We start from the raw sequence: 6,011 nt of genomic DNA on the forward strand, positions 1-6,011 counted from the left end.
GAACAACAGCTCTTGCAGAGTTACTGCAGGCAGCCCATACACCCATTTCTTCCCAAAATGTCAATACAAAAGTAACAATACAAAATACCAAAGGAGGGGTATTGTATTCTGCTGAATCCCAGCTACTCTGAGAAATGGGAAACACAGTGGGATTTTTGCCTCCTGAAAGGGAGATGGAGACAATATTTGTGTGTGAGGGAAACAATATTTGTGGTGAATTAGCACTGCTGACAGACATACCTGGTACACAGGGCTGGTGGTTTTTCCATCTGCAGGGGAAAGCAGTGCACTGTAAAGCTCAGTGGCATTTTGAAGTACTTGTAAAATCTGTGCAGCATAACCTGAAACTGTTATTAACCAGTTAGTCACAGTGCTGCTAATTGCAAGTCACCTTAGACCAGGGAAGCTGGGTTAAGGAACTGAGCTCAGGAAAAACGACCACTTACTTTAGGCCCCCATTAGTCATCACTGAAATTAGGAGACTTGACTCCAGCAGGATGAGCCAGGTCACCTTGGTTAGATATTTGGGCTTCACATGCAGAGAGTGAGTCAAAAAGCCAGTCTGCTTTGCTAGGGGAGGGAGGTGTTGGGGGGATGCAGACAGTGCTATATGCTGTGTTTGCCTTCACTCCCCTCCCTTCCCCTCCCTGAAGGCCCAGTCCTCACCTCAGGACTCCCCTGAATCCCTCTGGGATCTTGTCCCTGGAGGAACTTCTGTTGGGCACTAAACTGACCTGGGCCTACTCTTTATGAAGAAACAGTGGCACTGGGCTGAGCAGAGCCTGCAGTGTCCTTTTCCTGCTTCCTCTGGGGTGCCCAAACTGCTGTGAAAAAGATGGGCAGAGATTTCACCTCATCACTGTGTTTCTGTTAGCATTTTGTCAGTGTTTTCTGAAAGTGCCCTTCCAGTGCTCTTTCAAGGTCTTTGTAGGATCTGGCCTAAATCTGGGTTGCAGGAGGGTTTAGGTGGGAGACTGACGAGGGCCCCTCAGGGATCAGGCATGATGGTGGTTAGGCAGTGTTCTCTTTGGCACTTCTGGAAATAAGGTGTCTAAATTCTGTTCAAATCCCAAGGTTAAGGAGCAGGGATAAACTCTGACTATCCTTCTAAAAAAGCACTCAGTACATGAATTGCTCCTCCTGCCCCCAGACAGCCACATTGTTTGGGTCGGTGGCAGAAAGAAGAGGGGTCAGGTGTTTCTTTTGTGCTCAGTGAAATGATATCTGTGAGCGCAAGGAGCTGGAAGGGATATCTGAGGTCACCAAGTTCAGCCCTTCACTACTGCAGACAAACATGATGTAATCCCTTTCATTACATGGGCAAACTTCCATTCTAAAAGTAGTTTTGCTTGTTTTCCTTTTTTTCTCCACTTGCTTTGCTCTCCTGTCTTCCTGCAGTGAAGTTATGCCCAACCTTACTTTTAGTTTTTGAGCTTGTGTTTACTCCCAGCTAGTTTTCCTATTATACTCTTATATCTAGCCCTTGTCTCCACATTTTTAGTATTTATGGTGAGTGGAAATGGAAGATGATGAAATCCCTAAGACAAGAGTTCAGTATCTCTATTTGTGCTTATTAACTATTCAGCCCACTAGTGCTTGATTAGACAATTTTGAGATACAGGCAAATGATAATTACATTGGTCACAATACATTTAACTGAACATCTGAAGTATCCATTAAAAAGAAAACCCTTCTAGAACAAGAACTTTTATTTTATTAAACTATTTAGAATTTAGTCATATGGCTCTTGAAGATACTTATACCTGAATTATAAAGTAGTTTATTTCACTTAGTGTCACTCTACATTTTACCAGTTGGAAGATCTGCAAAGTGTTTCACAAGGCAGAGCTAAGTCCCCTGGAACCTCCAATTCCTGGGCTCCTTTGCTCTCCCTTTGTCTGAGGACATTCCAGCTACCAGCAATGTCCCAGTCAGCCAGAGCTCCCACCAGCAATCTGGCATCTCTTTGCTCTTCATCTCTGTCACATCGGACTTGGGAGATGGTTTGAAGCCAGTTTTGTAATGGAGGTAGAACAGAAAAACATAGGCCTGGGAGCAAAATGATGAGGGTAGAAAAATGTTCTCTAAGTGTGTGCAGGTGACTGTGGTTAAAAGGAAGTGTGAACATTTGCTGGCTTGCCTAGCACAACAGAACGTTGCAAGCCACCTTCCCCTGTGATACATTCGAGGCAATTTTATTTTGATTTTCTTTCCAAGTAAAATTTTAAACTTGTTTTCTAATCAATTTAACACATTGGTCCCTGGGACATTCTGTTCAATGCCTGTAGGGCTGCTTCTTCTTCCCATCCATGCTCAAAGCTTGGCTCTCCCCATCAGCTACGAAATAAAAGAACTTTGATGGGTCTAATCAGCGCTACATATAACTTATTGTTATTCACAATAACACAGGACCAGTTGGAATTTGTATCCTTGCACTACCAGCATGTACTGATTCACAGTCACATGAAGCCAATTTGAATTTATATACATGCATCAGCAGCACTGCATGTGTTGGCTCACAAATACAGAAGCAATTTGCAAACACATACATAACCCCAAGTGGCACATGGCCATTTGGATGTCTTGACTCCATTTGGATATCTCAACTACATTTGGATGTCTCAACTTGTAGTTTTTACAGAGTGGTCTCCTCTTTAGCCCAATTCCTTGAGTGATTACACAGATACACACAGACCTGAGTGCACTGACTGCCTCTGTAAGATGTTTTTCCCCTCTCTGAGGTTTGGCTGCCAGTGCTCCAGGCCAGCTCAGATGTGCTGTGGCTGCAACCTGGGAGCAGGCTGCTGGGAAAAGAGTGTGGGAGGAGCTGGGAGAAGTCCCATTGACAGCTGACCCCTTCTCTCTGGAACCGCTTGTGCTCCAGCTCCTACACTGGGTCCATGCCTGAGTGATGCTGCAGCTACATCTGAGCCTGGCCATGTCCCTCACTGATCCTCATCTTGCTGGATCTTGGAGCAGCCTCATTCCACATCCATGGTGCTCCCTGACCCCATGCACAGGGTGGTTCATGTGCCTGAAGCCCAGAGAAGTGTTCCCCTTACCTGTTTTGGGGCAGGGAAGGCACATGCACATCTCCCTCGCATTCAGGATGAGCAGTACTGGGCCCTGTTTCTGAGCAGGCACCTGAGTTCTGTGGTCATGTATCTTTCTATAAATAATTACTTCACTTCATCACTCGCAGCCTCTTTTCATCACCTCCTTTCCCTCAGACCGATAACTGTTTTGGGATGGAGAGCTTTTTTCCTCTCTAGCTGGACCAAGGCCATTCAATGGAGTGAGCAGCAGGAGGTACTGAATGAGAGATACTGTTAGCACTGTTTCCACATGCCCAAAGACTGATCTTTATGCAGCTGAGACTACAAGGGATATCCCTTAAAATAAAGGCCAGCTTATTACCCATCTTCTCCAACTCCTGTGGAACTAAATATCCTGAAGTTGAGAGAAGCTGCTGCACAAAGCGTCTTTATAGCTCTCAGTGTGCCTTCTTTGCTGGCTCCAGCTGCCCCTACACTCTGTTTTTCCTCAGTCTTTCCTTCAATATTTTTTCCAGTTGACTTAGTTATTACAGTACATGGACCAGACTGAGGAAAATACACTGAAGGTCGGAGCTGGCAGAGCAGGGAGAGCTGCGAGGGAAGTGCTTTTGCCATCCCATGACATCATCCGTGCGTTAATTGGTCGCATTCCCGCGGATGGGAGGCACTGGCCGGTGTCCTTGGGCTCACTTCCGTGATACAGAACAGAGACAGTGCCTGTCTCCTGCCAGCCTCTTTCATTGCCAGCCTTCTGGCAAAGCTTAGGACATTTATAAAAACAGTACAGTACTTTATTTAGCCTCTAGTGAGAAAAAGTCACTTCACAGCTCCAGTTTAGGCACAAGGCACTAACAAGCAGATTAAAAAAAAATATCCCTTTACATAAAAACATTTCAAATGAATACATGAAAGTTGATTTGTATTCCAGATGACCTCGCAAACCAGGAGATTGAGCTGTGCCTTTTATGTCCACAGAAATGGGTTCAAATCCTGATTAGCCCATAGAGGAAATTCCATTTAATGGTGTAATTTTGGTGGGCTGAAAAGCTGTTCCCTGCCTAGAACCACCATCTATTATGGCGTGATTGGCAGTCTGTGTTCAAGACAGAACAAGAACTTCACCTCATCTCTACTCCTATTACTTCAGCCTGCCATGAGCTTGCAGTACCCAACCCTCAGCTCCCACAGAGCCTGAGAAAAGAGGGGATTTGTGGCATGAACAGAGTCCCCACAGCTATGCCCGGGCAGGGCAGAGCCTGCCTGCGGCTACTGGGGGCCATGGTGGGGCCAGGAGAATGGAGGGGTGGCACAAGGGAGCCTGAGAAAACAAGGAAGCTGTTGGAGGGAAGTTTCAATGGAAGGAGATGGAGAGTAGGTGAGGAAAGGAAAAAAAAAGGAATGAGGATGGACAGGGAAAGAATGCATGGATAAGCAAAGGGTGGGATGAAGGTATGCCCAGAGCTGAAGGAAATAAAGCACAATGGGTGTAACTCTGTCTAAACAGCAGAAGGAAAAGTCAGCTGTGGGAGGGAGTCCCACAAGGTCATGATGTTACCAAATGTTCTCACTATGGCTGGTGGTTCTGGTATAGAAATGCCCTTGGACCTCACAGGATTGTTGTTTTCCCAAGTCTTCATTCTTCAGAGCACAAAACACTATTTTGCAGGGGAGCAGAAAATCTGCAAGACGGATCAGCAGCCAGCTCAGGCCTCCATCATATCTTTGCAAAGAAAAGATTAAGCAAAGAAAGGCTCATCTCCAGTCTAATCAGTGCAGTATTTCCACTTGGTCTGGATGTATTTCTCCTGGCAGTGGGAAAAGCCCATATGGGGTCCTGCCAGCTGTTCTCTGCAGGCAGAGCAAGTGGAGGAAAGCAACAGGAATTTTCACCGTGACACTGGTGAGCTTTATGACCCTGTTCAGTGACAGGCTGTGAGCAGACACAAAACTTGGTCCCTCTGAGTGCAGGAGTGGATGAGGGCAAGGAGGTGATGGCTATGAAGGTATTGCTGCCACACCAGGACAGCTTTTCAGCCAGACCTCACTGTTCTCTCTGTCCTTTTCTTAACGACCTCAGGCATGAGAACAAGGGATGTGCTTACAGGAGAACTGTTTGGGGTGGTCTTACTCAGGACAACAAATTCTGAGTTTAGAAGCGCATTGATAATGAGGGAAAATGTTACAAAGTCAGCCTGATGATGAAGTGCAAGCTACAGCACTCTGGGAGGACAAATACAAAAAGAGGATTTATCAGCTGGGCAGCAGCATCAGGAGGGACTGAGGGTGCAGAGGGGACAAAAGGCTGAGAGTAAGGACAATATCAGGTTTCCTTTCCTGGCTGCAATTCCTCCGGCTGTGAAAGCTGCTGTCCATTACCCTGTTGCTCATCATGTCCTCCCACCTCAGGTTTCAGCTTTTTCATACCTGTTTATCCTCAGCCTCACCTGGTGAGGTGATCAGGAAAGCCCTGTTATTTGAATTACTGCCTCTAACCTGGACTGTTCACCCAGATTGTGTTTGGGGCGATCCCCTGGCAGTTACGCTGCTGACCTGGGAGGGGGAGAGCCTGCAGCTGAGGGGTGGTGATAAGCAGCTGGAGTGGGTGAAAAGAAATAAACTTTTCACCCAGCTCAGCTGCAGGCAGAACAGGATGTGTGACTGCAACCTAAGACATAGGAGATAATTATTCTACTCCACTTGGCACTAGTGAGGCCTCAGCTGGAATAAGTGTCCAGTTTTGGGTACTGCGCTGTAAAGAAAAATGTAGACAAACTGGAGAGAGTCCAGGAGAGAGACATTAGAAATATCAGAGGCAAAGAAGGAACAACCTAGGAGGAAATGTTGAAAGGATTGTTTGTTTAGTCTGGGAACAGCAGAGTCTAAAGAAGAGCTGTGATAAAAATCTTGCAATATGTTAAAGTTTAATGAAAGGAGGATGGTGATAAATCTTTCCCT

Source organism: Corvus brachyrhynchos, unplaced genomic scaffold, assembly GCF_000691975.1.
Source record: "Corvus brachyrhynchos isolate BGI_N302 unplaced genomic scaffold, ASM69197v1 scaffold18, whole genome shotgun sequence".
NCBI classification, from domain to species: Eukaryota; Metazoa; Chordata; class Aves; order Passeriformes; family Corvidae; genus Corvus; species Corvus brachyrhynchos.